We start from the raw sequence: 18,462 nt of genomic DNA on the forward strand, positions 1-18,462 counted from the left end.
TTAATGGCCATTTACAGATATATAAATAATATGCATTCATTGTTGTCATGGTTTTATAGTTTTTGTTGAATCCAAATTAAGACAACTGAATTTGCATCTTTTAAAAATGTAATGTTTATATAAAATAAAATTACATTTTATAAGTTATAAAATCAATAAAAGTTATATAAAAAAGTATATAATAGCTTTCTATAATTCTCAGTTTTAAAAGTAATTATTTATTTATTTTTAGTTTTAATTTAAAATTATTCAATTAATACTAATAATTATATTATAGTTATGAGTAGAAATATTTGAATTGCTTTTAAGAAAGTGTAAAAGATAAGTTACTATACTGAAGACTATTTTTTCACACGTTCACTGCAATTACTTTTAAGACAAGATTAGAGGCATATAAATATGCTCAAATCTTTGTCATAGCTTAAATAATCTTATCTTAATTAATAATATATTTTGGGTTTTTAAACTAAATTTGTAAATATTATCATATGCAGTTAAAAAACAATTATGATTTAGTTTTTCTTGGTAGTATACTTTGTTCATTGTTTATGAGCTATTACATTTGTAAAGTAAATATTTAAAATACATAACATAAGTTATGACATAGAAAAGTATTTTTTTGCTCTGATTACAAATACTTTGAACAATACTTCAAACGCATATAAATATCCCTAAATTAATCAATCTCATAATTTAAATCAATTGTACGCGATTTCATTATATTTGCGTTCAGTTATAAACTTCTAAAAATAAATAATTAGAAAAAAAAAAAAATGTTTTTATTAGTATTAAATGAATTCTTTAGCATTCATGAAGGTTGTATACATGATATCTATTATTAATTAAGACAAGTTTAGAGGCATAAAATATGCATGAATCTTTGTCATAGTTATATTAATCTAAGCTTAATAAATAATTTTAAGATGTAACATAAAATTTCATAAGTATTTATGAAGGCATATATTCTTTATATTATATATTAAGACAAGCTCAGAGGCATAACATATGCATAAGCTTTTGTCATAGTTTTAATAATCTTAACTTAATCAATTAATTTTGGTGGTAACATTATATTATATTGGTGTACTATACTAAAGTGCTAACAATTAAATATAAATATAATTATAATATAGCTTAGTATACTGTATAGTACTCCCTAAGTTCTGTCATATATTACTTTTAAGACTAGTTCAAATGCATTTAAATATGCTTGAATCGTTGTCATAGTTTTAATAATCTTAGCTTCATCAATGATTGTGATAACTTGATTTGAGTACAGTGAAGTTATACAATTAAATGTGTAAGTTACATAAAAAAGAATTTTTATCAAACATGTTTAAGGTTCTTGCTTTTATGATATTGGCTTATTTTTTTTCAGCTATTATATCCTTAAAGTGAATATTATATACCAATAAATATTTTGTAATTATGTAATAATGTTCTGTTTATTTTTAAGACAAGTTCAGAATCATAAAATATGCATGAATATTTGTCATAGTTAAAATAATCTTCGCTTAATCAATATTTTTTTTAGGTTACATTAAATTACATTAGTGTACGGTAATAAAGTAATAAAAAATTAGATACAAAAAAAAATGCATTTGTTAGTATTTAGTATAGTTCTTACATCCTTTATATTTAAGTAAATATTTATTGTTATTAAATTAATTAATTAGTATTCATGAAGGTTGTTTAAATGTTCATTCTATTATTTATGAAGACAAGTTCAGAGGCATAAAACATGCATGAATCTTTGTCATAGTTTTTATAATCTTTGCTTATTCAATAATTTTATTAGGTAACAAAATGTGAAGGTCAACATAGTATACTGAATAGTATTCTCCAAGTTCTGGCAAAATATATTACTTTTAAAATTTTTTTTAATGTATTTAAATATGCTTGACTTGTTGTAAAATGTATTATAAAATGAAAATCTAAATGTAATGTGTAACAAAAATTTAAAACTGAAAATAGAAAAATATTAAATCATCTAAATTTTCATCTAAATATCCAAAAGTCTTTGTCAAAGTGTATAATTAATTTAAACATTATTATTAATTATGTAACCATGGTAACCTAATAGATTTTTACATACATAATATCATACAAATATCCCATGTCTTGGTTATAGCTTTTATTATATGATTTCTTTAGTAAGTAAAACAAAAAATATATTAGTACAATTCAAATCAAAACTTTTACCGTTGAATTATTGATTCCAAAATATATTGTAAAATATTTGTATTATAATTTTACATTATGTATTTTATAAGTTTATGGTACCTGAATTAATATTTGGATTTTGATTTAAATTAAATAATGAGAAAATGCACATTTTCAGTTTTTTGCACTATGATAGAATATTATTCAACTTAAAGCAAATTTAATAATGTATTTTAAGCAATCTAGTTTAAGTGTTGTAAATAAATAATTATATTTGTAGTTTGTAATAATTTATTATATTTATTTATACATCTTAATCACATTTCTTAAATAAACTTCACTTTAATATTTTGAAATAACTTGTTTTTTGTTATATAACATTGTGTTTGTATTCTAAATAATAATAATGTTATAAACTAGCAATTGAGTTAACTGCTTAGTTCATAAGTTGCAGGTAGCAAGACCGTTGGTAAGGATTTCTCAGGTAGATTTGACAAAATAATTAGACTTGTTGAAAAGTTTAAGTTGTTTATTAAATTAGTCCAAATTGACAAAGTTGTTAGGTTGTCTCTCGTGAAGGCGCTCGTCTGTACTATGGTGTAACACGTCTAATCTACAGGCCGTTTCGGGTCTGGTTTTATAGGGCCTCCTGCTCTCCCATTTCCCCCTAGTCTATCGACATATCTGTGGACTTCACAGATTAATTAATTAATTATCGATACATTCCCACGCCTGGTTAATCCGAGAATCGTGTCCTGTTATCTTGTTTGCAATATATGTTATACGCCATCCGTCAATATTTAGATACCTACTGTGCATTATATATATATATATATATATGACGTATATTTCATAAGCAATATCTAAATATTATATTTATACATTTATGATTTATGATTCAGGTGAGGTTGTATTCATTGCCATGAGCGCATTGCCCTCTCGTTATATTCCCATGGGTTTTCTAACAGGATATATGACTTAGATTTATTTAGTCGAATTTCTATGTGCTAATATTTATCTAATCTTTATGTTGCCTAATGTAGCCGAAGGCGAAACGATCACAATAATATTATATCATGCGTATTATTGGGTTCGTTACAATAACATGAAATATTATCATGGTCGGGTGTCCGTGTAGATGTTTCTTAATTATAATTAATTAAAGTCCTACTGTTGGGCGCATCATTGTTTATTGTTGCTGATTGGCTCACCACTGGTTCGGCAATAAACAATAAACAAGATGTACTAGGTGCGACAAAAAAATGTGCACCTAGTACATGTACCCACACATTATTTTATTGGTAACAGTCCCCGAGCGTACCTTAGTGGTTACAATCTACGGTTGCGTGTACCCACTCTCATACAATAGTCATTTATAACAAATAGTATCGCGCGCTAATGCGTAAATGATCGCAGTATTATGTAACAGATATCCCCCGACCACAACAACTGGTGGACCAGTGTCCACACGCCGTTGCCCATGGCTGCCGATGCCGTCAGCGCCGGTCACTATCGGCATCAGAACACCGGCAGAACAACCTGTCTCCAAAAATGTAATAATTATGTTATTGTAAAATAATGACAACAACGCCGACACTGACCTGCCCCACTTTTCGAGTGTTCCGATTTAAATGTTGAAAGCAGATTTGAATTCTCCTCTAAATGTTCTATGCTTTAACTATCACACATTATTCATATTCTATATCAATGTATTTAAATTTGAAATTATATGAATATGATCTATTCTTACTATTTTTGTTAGTAAATTTCTAAGCAAAAAAAAAATAATAATCAGAAAAATAAAATTGTATAACCATAGATAATTTAGTGATAAATTCAAATCTGTTTTCTAAATTAATATCAGATCATTATATTGGGCGTAGTTATTGAAATCGTGAGCTATGTTTTCGACTGAAAATTCACTTATAAAGTTATAATAATATATTAAAATATTAAATATATGTTATCGAAAAATAATACATACTTCTAATGTGGGCCCAGGGCCCCCACATTCCTAAATCTGGCCCTGACTTTATACCATAATGGTTAGGTTAGGTATTGTTAACATATTATGTTACAATAAATAATATGAACTAATAATAAATAGTATTACCTGTTTCTTTAACTTCTTCTGCAACTTTTGACCATGCCTTTTCTGTTAAATCTTTTCTGGCGTATTCTGGTAATTTGTAATTATATAAACACGGATATTTTTCCACAGCCTCAACTAAGTTTATAGTTAACACACACTCTTTTTTCGACATAATTTTATAATTATAGTTATCTATATAATAATTATATTATATAATACTATTACAATGAAATAATAAAATATAATGAAATAAACACGAGTATAATTCAAGTGATGTAGTGGCAACTATTCATCAAGCGACTGACAGCACTAGTCGCGCGCGATTAGTTGTTGTCGTGTCGCGTCGTAGTCACATCGTGTCGCGTCAGTGAGAAGTCCCCGATATATTTATCCGTGTTTTATAAGACAAACGATTATCACGCGATATTTATTTAAAATCGCGTCGCGTCGCGTCGCCCTAGTGGGAGCACGGCCTTATCATATACGGATACTCGTCTATAGATTAAATATGTTGAGTAACACTCCAACACGCCTTTATCTTTTTCGTTTTATAGGAAAGTGGCAATAATTTGAAATCGTTATTAGTTGTATTATATACCAGCACGTCTTATATTTTCGTTTATAGAAAAAACACAATAATTCGGGTTGATTACACTAACAAAACGTAAACATTCAAAAATTGAGTTTGTATTTAAAAATTTGATAATAAATAAATAAGATTTAAATATGGATTTTAAAAATAAAGACAAAGAATACATAGATTATCATCCTTGGGATAAAACTTTACTATACGATTGTTCAAAAAAATTATTTTATTTCCAAGACCCTATACGCTATTCAAATTCAACTTACTAGGTTATAGGAGATTATGTTTGGAGTATAATCAAAGATTTACCAGATTCCAAGAAAATATATTATGCATTAAAAATAAAAAACATTAATGCTCATTTAACTGTTTTAGATAAGCAAATTAGAGATGATAGATTCTTACATAATATAGTGTCCGTGTACGACGACCCCAATATCAACATATCTTACAATTTATATTGGGATATTTCTACATAAATTTATTTTAATATTATTACACAACAATATTATTTATGTTTGAAACAAATATATTTTGGCATTCTTTTTTTGATTTATACATAATTTAGATGTATAATAATATTAAAATAAGTTTATGTAGAAATATTACAAATATTAATATTGTTCACTAAATCTATAGGGTTAGGATTTCTTCTTGAATTTATAATTATCTCAAAATTGTTCTTGTAAAAATTGATTATATTTCTTATATATTTATCCTGACCTCTCAAGAACATGTATTCGTTATCTATTAATTTATTTTTAAACAAAATATAATAATGATTTAAATATTTTTCTTTTGGCTTTACATTCCTATCAGGAAGAGCTTTGTCAAGTTTATTATTTGTTTCATGAAGTTCGGAATGTATATCATCTAATTGATTTTGAAATAAAATATTTTGAAATCGTGTTTCTTCTTGACTTATTTCCATAGACTCTAGTTTTTAATAACAATTTGTGTATCGTTGCGTAATAAATTATTTTCCGATTTAAAATTTTGAATTATTTGATTTCTAATATTTGGTAATAAAACATCCTGAACAAAATCTTGAAAAGGTTCTGCAATTGGTTTATTTGAACGCATGATAAGTCTATATAAACCTCCTTCGCTTATAAATATTTCCTTGTCTTTATGATAGTTTTTAACAGTCCCTTCTTTCTTATATTTATCTGGAATATTACTTCTTGTAAATTCTTTTTAAGTTTTATTACTTTCACTAATCTTAAAATCTTCAATACAACCTTGGCTTTGAACCAAGAGTTTTCCACAGTTCCTATTACTTCTATATCATTATTATCATATGAAAATATAAAATTAAAATTAGTTAGAAAACCTTCAGCTAAACTACTTCTTAAAGGAACATTTATTTCGTTTTGTAAATTATTAATTATTGAACTCATTACAGATTCATTTAAATATAAAATAAATACTCCAAAAATCAATTTCTTTTTTAGTAGGAAATATTTTTATAACACCTAGTAATGTAATATATTTTATGAACATGTTGATAAATAATATTATTTCTCACTAATATATTTTACAAGCAATATTCAAGTTTTCCAGCAATCCTAACTTCTGAGATATTAAGATCAAATCACAAAATCTATGGCATATTTTCTACAGCTTAAACACTTTCAAACAACTCAACAGGAATTATCATCTCACAAAATCTATACCATAGGCTCAGCAACTCAACATTTTTCCAACAACTCAACAGGAATTGACAGCTCAACAAACACAGAATTTAAATCTCTGTTTTTATAAAATTTTATAACTTTTTAAATTTAAAGCAAAATTTTGCGATCGAAATGTTATTAATTTTGTTATATTTAATTTAAGTCCTTCTCATATTTTGAATGTCTAAAACCATTTCAAAAATATTTTGGGGAATATTGCATTTCAATTTTTAATTATTAATAACATAAGTATTATGAAAAATATTTTAATTATTAATGCGTTTCAATTTTTTGAAAAATATTTTGGGGAATATTACATTTCAATTTTTTAATTATTAATAACATAAGTTTTTTGAAAAATATTTCAATTATTAATGCGTTTCATTTTTCCGATGTTTTTGCATATTGTTTTCTTTGTGATCTTTTACTGAAATAAAATGGAGTGGCCCAGGAATGGTACACGTATAATACTACTTATATTACTAGTATATAATTATATTCTATAATAATTTCCAAACGAATAATAAATGTAAGCATTTTTTAAACGGTTTGTGGTATCATATAAATTAATAGGTATATCATATATTTAGTATGGTTTGTCCGTCGTCGCAGCACTTGGGTGCAGTGAGTATTTGGCCTCTGCATCTGATATAGCTATAATAGATGTCGATGGCTCGGGATGCCGTTCACATTCTCCGGAAGATAAAATATATGGCAATTCTGTTGGAAACACCGGATCCCAATACTGATTTCTAATCAACTGTGGATGTTCCTGATGCATTTCATTAACTATTAGATAGTAGATACGAAACCTAAAACGGCAAACAACACATAATTTAATAATGTATAATATGCTTTGTTGAAAATTCCGTTTTATATAGTTTTATATACTTGGACATAACGATCAATGATCCAATTGGCTTCAAAATCATCATCGCGATCCTCTCCGAATGGATTTATCAAAGATTCGGCCACCTTCAGCCACCCCATGTAAATGAAAAACTGTAAAATAGCAAATACCGGAAAATACAGATCGATATATTTATAATTTGCCGGACTCGTTTCCGTTTGGTGTTTAAGATTTGCCAATTGCACTACTGGTTTATCCAGCCATTGTCGTCCCATTTCAGTTGTAATGAAAAATGAATACACGGCCAATGTTACAACCTAGAAAATAATAAGCATATATGAATAAAATGTAAATTAATAGTAGATACCTATCTAATCATGTATTATTTATTGGTGATTAAATGTCTAGTAAAAATAAAAATTATGTTAGTATAAAAATGTACAATTTTTGGTAAATTTACTAAAATACTAATTTTTTTTCTTATATATTTCGTTAAGTAATTTAATTATTATTTCATGATATATTTTATATGCAGTTATATGAGTTACTTAGAGACCCGGATGAACACTATGAGCTTATAGCCAAGGGCGCAGTATTATTAAATAGAATGTGAAAATATAGGCACTAATCTTTTCAGTTATAACAAAAAATTATTTATTGCAATATAAAACTTTACCAACAGTTATGAAATAATGTTAAAATATTAATTTAGAGTCAAATATATATTGATATTTGAAAATATTTGGGTGCCACTCAAATATAATATTGGGTGGGGGGGTTTCACGATTCCAACATTTTAATATCGATTCCGCCAGCTATGGATTCCATATTTTCATAATAAAATATTAAATAATAAGTTCAATACCTAACTAATTAGTACTGCATAGGTACTCAAATAAATTCTGATTAATAATTGTTATTATTTTACAAAATTAAATATAATTGTAATTTTTTGAAATAATGATCTGAAGGCAATTTAATATAAGTGAATCATCAATATTCAATCTTTCTTAATAGTCAAGAACTAATTTTACATATTTTTATTTAATTTAATTCATTTTGTTTTTACCGATGTCCTCTGATATGAATTAGTTTATATTTTCAAATTCAGTATACATATGAAAACAAAAAATTATTAGGATGCGCATTAATGAATTTTGTGTTAATAGTTTTGAATAAAACAATTTGCAACTGTAAGAACTTGAATACGATGCCCATAATTGTCTGATTAAATTTCATAATTTGTGATAATTGTGATAATCAAATTATCACAGCATTTTTTTGCCTCCTCACCGAATTTCAGTAAAATTGTATACTAGGCCATATATGAGCGGGTGAAATAAACTTAGGTACTTATTATAAAAAGTTTGGCAGAGTCAATAGCCGGCGCAATCGATACGTTTCTTATTGGTAAGAAAGGGATAATTAAGGTGGAATCGATATATTCGATATGCCTGAAAATAGCCCCGGAGTGCCACGTACATGAAGATAGCCCCCCGACTTTGTCCAAACATTTTCAAAATTATTGTAAACAATTGTAAATTAATTGTAAATAATTGTAAATTACATTTGCGAATTTGTAAATCAGCAGATAACTTATAAATCAAAAAACAAGTTCACGTAGCCCCCCGACTTTGGCCGATCGCCTCCGGACTAATTGCAAACAATTGTAAATAATTGTAAATTACATTTGCGAATTTGTAAATCAGCAGATAACTTATAAATCAAAAAACAAAAGTCGGGGGGCCAAGTTCACGTAGCCCCCCGACTTTGGCCGATCGCCTCCGGACAAATTGCAAACAATTGTAAATTAATTGTAATTAATTGTAAATTACATTTGCGAATTTGTAAATCAGCAGATAACTTATAAATCAAAAAAACAAAAGTCGGGGGCCAAGTTCACGTAGCCCCCCGACTTTGGCCGATCGCCTCCGGACAAATTGCAAGCAATTGTAAATTAATTGTAAATAATTGTAAATTACATTTGCGAATTTGTAAATCAGCAGAAAACTTAGAAATCAAAAAACAAAAGGTGGGTAAGTGGATGTCACTCTGTTGTACAGTAGGTTACAAGTGGATCACTGTAATGAATGGTGTTAAATTTGAATTCAATTTCTGTTTTATTTAATACTTAATATATGCTAAATCACCATTATATATCCTGTTGAAACAAAACTTTAATTTTTTTGGGAGATCATTATGAGATTGCGTTATGTAGCATGTTATATTTAAAACTAAACTGTCTGTATAAAAACCAAATGCTTTCAGTAATAACGCATCGTGTGGCCCCAGCATTATATCAAATTATATTGTTTCGACTGTACCTATTGTTATTATTATTGCATGGTGGACGTGTCGTTCCTTGTGTGTTGTATTTTTTCGGGATTTCCTATTTTTGTGTAAAGGCATCGTCTAGATATGCCATTGACGATTTCTGTAGACAACAATAATAATATAGGCTAGAATTTACCGATTGATAACAATATTATTAAATTAAAATTATAGTGATTGTGTTCTCATATGCAGTCCAGATGTCCGGTCGCATGCTCTTGCATTTTACCCTGGTTTATATATTTTATAATAATTTGTGTATTGTTATATTTTACTTGAAACTTAATACATCTTGTTTATAATGGTAAGTTTAAAAAAATTTATAATATTAAACGAAAAAAAGGTGGTTAAGTGGATGTCGCTCTGCTGTACAGTAGATTACAATTGGGTCACTGTAATGGATGGTGTTAAGAAAAATGATTCTAAGCGAAAACGGTCAGTCAGCCTATGATATTACCAAGTATATTTGATGATATTATTGTGAATAAAGTAATTTATATATAACCTATTTACGTGGAGCCTTGTTTTAAATTTTCAATCCTTAGCTATAAAAGTTAAGCATTTTATCCATTTTTAACTACAAAATAATTAATAAATCATAAATTTGATAAATGTTGTCAAAATTTGAACTTTAAATGCTTATAAAAAAAAATTGTGCCTAAGTATTTTTAACATTTTTCAACTGCTATTAGAACGATATATCAGGAGCCTTATATTCAATTTTCACGCTTTTTTACCCAACAAAAAATTGTTTATTGATATTTATAGAAAAAAAAAACTAAAAAAATTGAAAACTCACAATGTCCGTAAACCGCTCAAAAAGAGTCAAAATATTTTCAAAATTTTATGGTGTATAGAAAATGCTAATATGAACATTCAGTCAAAATGTCATGTCATGACGTGTGATTAATGAATTTAATATTTCAGTTGTTTGACAAAATTATAATATTAATAATACACACAATATCGTGTCGCCGTCAAGGAACGTTCGACGGTGAGCTACCACCGCATATTCTCCTGGTACAAAATCTGACGGCTAAACGTTTTTCCTTTGTTCGTTCGTTTACATTTTTTTCGGATCGTTCCACGGCGCGATAACGACAGCAACCGACACTGACCGACTGTCATTGTGTTATCATTGAAACTATCATTGAGTATTACATTGTAATATAAACTTTTACAATAATATAATATTTTTACTCAACTAAATTATGAACGACGAGCAGAGAAAATATGTATGAAACACGTCCAAAACCCGTATGAACTAATTGTATTAGTTTATTGATATAAATTATTCTCGCGGTGCACGTTAATAAATTTTATAAATAAATTGAAAAAAAAATTATGCATATATATTTTCAATAGTTTTCAATTGCTATTGTAACAACATATCAGGAGCCTTACATCAAGTTTTCACGCTTTTTTGGCCAACAAATAAAATTTTATTAATATTTATAGCAAAAAAAACTAAAAAAATTGGATAATAAAAATGTCCGTAAACAGCTCAAAATAAGTCAAAATATTTGGAAATTACTATAGTGTATAGAAAATGCTAATATAAACATTCAGTCAAAATTGCATGTACCTACGGTCATTTTTTTAGAGTTGGACCAAAAATCAAAATCGATTTTCTCAAAAACAGATTTTGCGTAAAAATTCCGGGTTTTCCTTAATTTGTCTTTTGTTTTTCACGTCGCTTTTGAAAACCACTGGGATATTTTTACTTTTGACCCCCTAAAGGACCAACTATATTCACTTTTCTATCAGAAAAGTTACTGTTGAAGAAAATCCAAGCATTTTTACTGTCCTAAAAAGTGATGACAGACACAAAAAAAAAAAAATAAAAAAAGTAAATAAAAAATAAATAAAAAAAAAAACACATATTATTGTAAAATCAATACATTTATCGCTTCGCTCAGAATCTAAAATAAAGTGTACATACAGCAAATCCGTTTAGGTAAGATTACTATAAGTAAATATGCAGCAGTATATGTATACATTGAGGAATTATTTTACTAATGAAATGAGCTATATCCCCATTGAACATATACCACTTTATTCTCTAGAATATTATGGTACATACTGTATTTTTTCTTAGTATTTGACAACAATATGAAGGTTGATACGACATTTAAAAAAAATTTCTAGTGGTGTTACGGTGTTTTTCTTAAGGAAAAAAAATGCTGAATTATGCAACTATTTAAATTAATTATTTAGTTATTACTTATTTTAATATAATTAGTAAGAGAAGGCTGCTATTTAGCTTTTAAATACTTACTTTTTAGTTTTTATGAATATTAAGTAGATAGTAGTATTGTCATTAATTTTATAAATTCAGTAGATACCTTTAGTATACTACAATTTTGTATATGATCGTATGATAATATAATAACACACATCCGGTAAACATTTCAAGTATTTAAGTATCTATATATGATTATTTGTTTTTAATTACAAAAATATAGTCAATAAAAGAAAATTGTTATTAAATATAATTTGACTTTATATGGCTATAATAAAATTTACAAACTGTATAGGATAATATATAAATATGATTATTTCGGTAGTATTTTTTTTTACGCGTGCTTGATAAATGATAATTAATCATCGTGTGCATCAACGCCACTGCCCATAAAATCTTTAAAATTACAAATTATATCTCCCTAAAATCAATTACAGATTCGACTGAAACATTAGATGACTTTGATGAATTAATTGATATTGCAGCGTTGCCCATGCACTTTGATGACGGATTCGTGATTGAAATTGTCGATCCAGCTCACGATGGTACATCAACGAATAATTCCGAAAGTGAGTCCTATACCAAATCAGGCCAAATAAGAAAACGTAAAAATATAACACGTCTTCAAAAACTCGTATAGAAAAAAAATAAAACTTTTGAAATATAAACATACTGTTTTACTTGGGTGCAAACATTATAAATGTAGAAACAAATGTACACAAAAAATTACGGAAAATCGCAGAATAGAAATAAATAAACAGTATTGGGAAATGAATTGGAAATACCTACATATAATGTATTTCCCAACGTATACGCTTTTATAATATATATTAAAATTAAAACGATACATATAGTATATGTTTGTCGTCCAAATAATACATTATTATAAAAATAAAAATTAAAACAAATTGTGTGTAAAAACAGTATAAGTATAAAATATTTTTGATTATTAACATAATTTTGAATATTTACTGTACTTATTGGTACTATTTTCAACTCGAAAATTACGTGCATGAAGTTGGCCCCCCAACTTTGTCCTACCAACTTCGGACTTGTGCCAATATTTAGCAACCTTTTAGCAACTTTTAGCAACCAACGTTAAAAAATTTGCTACCTATTACTTCGTGACCAAAATCAGCATAATAAAAATAGGGGGGAGGCAACTGCACGCCGCCCCCCGACTTTGTCCTACTAACTTCAGACTTGTGCCAATATTTAGCAGCCATTTAGCAACCATTTAGCAACTTTTAGCAACCAACTTGAAAAAATGTGCAACCTTTTTTTTACTTTCCGTTTTTTTTTTATCCAATTTAGATTTTTTATTCAACTTGCCTTTTTTATCCAATTTAAATTTTATATTCAACAAGACTTTTATTTGAAATTATTGGATAAAAAAAAAATGGAAAGTTTAATAATCTAAATTGGATAAAAATCCTTTTTGAATAAAAAATCTGAATTAGATAAAAAAAAGTCCATTTTGAATAAAAAAAAACTGATTTGAATAAAAAAAATAGTTAAATAAAAACCATAATTTATTGAAAAAATCTAAATTGAATAAAACAGCCTTATTGATTAAACAATCTTGATTGGATAAAAAATTAGATTTTTTATTCAATTTGGGTTTTTATTCAACAAGGTTTTTATTCAATTTAAATTTTTTTCTACAAGAATTTTTTATTCAATTTAGATTTTTCAATAAATTATGGTTTTTTATTTAATTATGTTTTTTATTCAAATCAGTTTTTCTATTCAAATTAGTCTTTTTTATTATCTAATTCAGATTTTTTATCCAAAAAGGATTTTTATCCAATTTACATTTTTTATTTAACTTGCCTCTTCTATCCAATTTCAATTTTTTTATTCAACAAGACTTTTATTTAGATTTTTGAAGTGAAAACTTCTTTAGTGGCGTTGTGCATTTTTTTTGTGGTGGGTAAAAAATGTTAAACTCGCGTCAGGACGAATGTGCATTTAGACCAATTTTCTAAAGAAAAATAAACATACTTCTAGAATTAGTCCAATTTCCATTTTGAAAACTAATTTGAATTCAATAACTTTTTTTCTATGTTTTGTAGGAAAAACTTTTTCATTTTTTTTAACTCGATGAACCTTTAAAGTACAAGTTCATTTTGAGAAATTAAGCAAATTAATTTGCAACTGTACTACAAAAACTTTACAAAATATCGAAAATCTATTTCCTTCAAAACATTGAAAAGAAGAACTATTATATCTAATATAATATATTATATTAATTATAAATAAATAACAGATAATAATGAAATACATAATAATATTAAAATATAAATAGTTAAATTACTATTCATTTATTAAATCATAGTCGGGCAAGTGACAAAAACTGAAGGTAATTAAACCGCAACAACAACCCGATATGATTCCTAGATATTGCATAGATTAGGCGAACGTTATGTTACCATAGTATTGACGGATGTATAAGACATATATATAACGTTAAATTACAAATAATTAACTACAAATATAAATATATGTAATATCAAAAATACTCAGAATAGATAAGGGAGATAGGCCACATCCGGAGTCGATAGCCACATTCGGGACAACAGGATACTAAGTCGATAGAAAGGGGGAGCGGGGATAGAACTATAAGAGGGACCCCGAAACGGCCTGAAATCAGACGTGTACGCTCAATCTACTAGCAAGCACCTTCCAGTTAGACTGTGTAACAATTTGGTGAATTGGACTTAGTTATATTTTATTTGAAGAAACATTTTAATACACACTTTAACTTTCAACTGCATACTATTTTGTCAACAAACACCTGCATATCCTATCAACACGGTCTAGCTACCTGCAACAAGTTATCTGATAATCAAACTGATAAAAAGATTACTACTATATTATTATTTTACCAATGTAATGTAGAATAATAAATTATCCATGTAGTATATTTTATGAAAGGTAATGTAGGTATTAATATTCAATGTATTAAAATACTAAATATAGATCAAAGGTGAAAACAATAAGTTGTTTTACCTATTCACAAAATAATGCAATTCAACAATATTGGGGAGGAAAATTAGAATATCATATAATTACGATGACACAGCGGTGCCGCACGTCAAAATAACGCACGTGTGTACCGAGCCTAAATCACGCCACCTTACGTCATAGTTAGAACCCGCATAAATACGGGTAGAGCATCTACCATTACTTAGAAGATAGTAAGCACTCGTCGGTAGTCTAATAAGCTTACGATCAGTGGCGGTTCTGGTAGTATTTTTTTGGTGAGGCAACCTATGTATCACCCCCCCCCCCCTCCCCCCATACAAAATTAGAATTCACAATAAATCTAATTTAAAAACATAAAAAAAATCTTTAAAAAATTATTATTATTATGTATTTCATTGTTATCTGTTATTTATTTATAATTAATATATCTAATATAATATTATGTTATAGGTTGACTTTAATGTTACGTAGTAACTTTGGTTACTACAATATTATAGCTTTGAGTTTATTACACAATACAAATAATATATTAGGTATTTAATAACATGTAGAAAACATTCTCAAATCATATAGTATACTATATTATTATGTAGGTATATGATCTAGGTTCAAATCACACCATTTCGGTTTTATATATCATAATAGATAATTATGTGGTCGGTGCATAGGGAATGTTTCGTTTTGGCCAACATACATTTTATAACTTTTATTTAATGTCAGTTCACCCTTGTAGCCAACTCGTCACCATGTACGGTAATCCATCGATGAATAATTACTATATATTTATGAACTACGCACTCATCCAAAGGCCAATATTATACTTTTGTAATTCACACCTTAGTTATATTTTATTTGAAGAAACATTTTAATACACACTTTAACTTTCAACTGCATACTATTTTGTCAACAAACACCTGCATATCCTATCAACACGGTCTAGCTACCCGCAACCAGTAATCCGACCAATCAAGTCGATTGGCAGAATACTACGATAATAAACATGATAAATTTCAATAAGGAAACACGAATCAATAAAACGTATTTTAATAACTGATGAGAATAAATATAATTTCTAATTTAAAATTAACCATCTTGATTATTATAACATATATTTATAAATCATAAATGAACCGCATTTAAAAAGTCCCAATGTAGTAGCTATTGAAAAATTCTTGGTATGTTGTTTGTTAAAGTGGCTAATAATTAGCTACAATTAAATAACAATTATTTGTATTACATACTATATTCACAAATCATCGTTGGGAAGCCTTTAAAATCTAACTAATTAGTAACCAACGAAATATGATGGTGATTTTTATAAAAAATTAAAAATTCCAGTTTAGGGTATTTTCCCAGCACCCTCATATACAAAAGCATCGCCATTGGATAAAAATCTTTTTTGAATAAAAAACAGTTAGGTAAAACACCATAATTTATTAAAAAATTTAAATTAAATAAAAGAGACTAGTTCATTAAATTGCCTTTTTTTTTATCTAATTTAAGTTTTATATTCATCAAGACTTTTATTTAAGACTTTTTATGGAATTAATAAAATAAATTTATTTTCATTATTAATATTAATTCGATAAAGATTGTAATCTTTATTAAAAAGTATTTTTAATAAAATAATCTAAATAAAATAAAAACCTAGTTGAATAAAAAATCTAAATTAGATAAAAATTCCAGGTTTTAAAAAAAACTAAATCTCTACAAACGAAAAAAATTAGATTAAAACCCAATACGAACCGGCTACTAACAAATGGTAAAAAAAAAAATCATAATTCCAATTTAGGGCATGTCCCCTGCCCCCACGCCAAAATTTTGGTTTTAAAAAAAACTAAATCTTTACAAACGAAAAAAATTAGATAAAAAAACAATACAAACCGGCTACAAACGAATGGTAAAAAAAAAAAATTAAATTTTGAAATTTGAGATGTGCTGGGGAAATGTACCTCTTACGGTGGGAATCGGTGAACGGTGGTCAGTAGCCATTGTATAGAACACCCACACAGGAAGCACAGTTGTTATTGTTGCGATGTTTTTTTGGCATAAATTAAAGTGTTGTGCCCTCCATATTACTACTTAATTATAAATAATTAACTACTCATAGCTATATGAATAAATGATTAGGAATCTAGACTGATACACCAACTTTGCCTCAGTCGTTTTTATGCAATAGTATGATTTATTATTGAATTAAAATTTAACGAATTCTTTACAGAGGCATAAGCTTAAAAAGTTAAAACCTTAGATAATTGATATGTGTGTATTTCGTGCCTTCGCAAAAAAATATGAAAATATTATCTGTCATACTAATAATTGTACTGCTGTTATAGAAAGCGTTGATACCTTTTTCCTAAGTTAGTGATGCTGAAGTTCATAATAGATCATAAACTTTATGTTTTAGAGCACTACCAAAATTTGTTAATTAAAAGTAATTTAAATTTACTAACCAAGCTATGAAACTATACTAACTATATGGGTGTTACTATTAGTTCCAAAAGTTATAATACAACTGTATAAGTATAACATATATTATTATATTTTGTACGAAATTATTTTGTATGTTTACAACTCACAAGTCACGTTAGCCATGACTAAGTGTTTTATATATTTTTTTGTTCTTTCTAAATTTTCAATGTTAGTAATTATTAATATATATTTTTCATCAAGTATCTGGTATTGTAATTCACTGAAATGACTTAGGTAAATCATTGTCTTGAAAATATATATCTACAATGTATGATGACAAATAATAACTATTTTGCACCTACATTGTTTTTTTTTTTTAGTAACATTTTTATATGTAACATAGGTAATAAAACAAACATGGTAATTTTATCACATTTGGTATATTTTCCACCACATAAACGATAGAAACCGATAGAAACAAATCAAATAAAAATAATTACCACATTTTTAAAGTATGAAATTAAATTAAATTCATATATTTTGATTAAATTGTTTTAATATTCTTAGGTAGTAAAATACTAATTTAATTCATAACAAAAGTTAAAGAAAATAATTGCCGAAGAATAAGGCCATTCATAATAGTTTCTTGATTAATATTGTATTGTTTGAATGTAAATTTATAGATGCACATAAAATTATTCGATGTTTTACGCTCGAATATCCAATTTAGTCAAAATTTAAACTTCAGACGATCAGAAAATTATTGATGAACTACATAAGGCTTACATTTTTTTTAATTCCAGTTGTAAAAAAATGTGCGGACCTTCTACTAAACTTTCTATTATATATTAAAATCTTAGGTATTGAGTATTAGGCATTTTATGAATTTTAAATATAAAATAATTTTCAAATTTTTCCGCTTCTGAAGAAATTTATTAAAGTTCTGAATTTGTACGCTCATAAAAATATAATATAGATAATATAGATTCACGCAAAATATTTTTTTTAAATTCCATAAATGACAATAATTATTGAAAATATTCTAATACATTTTTAAGCTTTTTGACTGAGCGAACAATAAATTTTCTTATCGATAAAACTTATAGTTTGATACCAGAAAAT

Source organism: Metopolophium dirhodum, chromosome 1 (assembly GCF_019925205.1).
Source record: "Metopolophium dirhodum isolate CAU chromosome 1, ASM1992520v1, whole genome shotgun sequence".
Classification (NCBI taxonomy): Eukaryota; Metazoa; Arthropoda; class Insecta; order Hemiptera; family Aphididae; genus Metopolophium; species Metopolophium dirhodum.